A 930-nucleotide genomic window follows, 5' to 3' on the forward strand; every position below is an offset into this window, starting at 1 on the left:
GCCTCCCAGAGAGCTAGGATTACAGGCGTGAGCCACCGCGCCCAGCCAGTCAAATGATTTTTGACAAGAGTGCTGAGAGCACTTAATGAGGCTAAGGACAGTTTTTTCAACAACTGGTGCTGGGACAACTGGATAGCCACATGCAAAAAATGAACTTGGACCCCTACTACATACCACATACAAAAATTAACTGAAACTGGACCAAATGCTTAACTGTAAGAGCTAAAACTATAAAACTCTTAGAAGAAAACAGAGAAAATCTTAAGGACATTGGATTCAGCAATGATTTCTTGAATATGATGCTGAAAACATGGGTAACAAAAGAAAAAATAGATAAACTGGACTTCATTAAAATAAAAAATGTTAGTGCATCAAAAGACACTTTCAAGAGAGTAGAAAGGCAACACACAGAATGGGAGAGCATATTTGCAAATCAAATACCTGATAGGGATCAATATCCAGAATATATAAAGAATTCCTACAACTCAACAAAAAATGTGAATAATCCAATTTAAAAATGGGCAAAGGCCTTAGACATTACTCCAAAGAAGGTATGCAAATGACCAATAAGCACACGAAAAGATGCTCAATATTACTAGTCATTAGGGAAATACAAACCCAAACCACAGTGGGATACTATTTCATACCCAATAGGATAGTCATTACCAAAAAATGAAAAATAACAAATGTTGGCAAGGATGTGGAAAAATTGGAATTCTTGCTCCAATTCCAAGTCAGAATGTAAAATGGTGAAGCCACTATGGAAAATAGTTTGGCAATTCCTAAAAAGGTAAACATAAAATTACCACATGATCCAGCAATTTCACTTCTAGGTGAACACAAGGAAATAGATACCTATATGTCAATGTTCATAGCAGCATTATTTACAATAGCCAAAAGGTAGAAACAACCCAAGTGTCCATCAGCACA

Source organism: Propithecus coquereli, unplaced genomic scaffold, assembly GCF_000956105.1.
Source record: "Propithecus coquereli isolate 6110/MARCELLA unplaced genomic scaffold, Pcoq_1.0 Scaffold140, whole genome shotgun sequence".
NCBI lineage: Eukaryota > Metazoa > Chordata > Mammalia > Primates > Indriidae > Propithecus > Propithecus coquereli.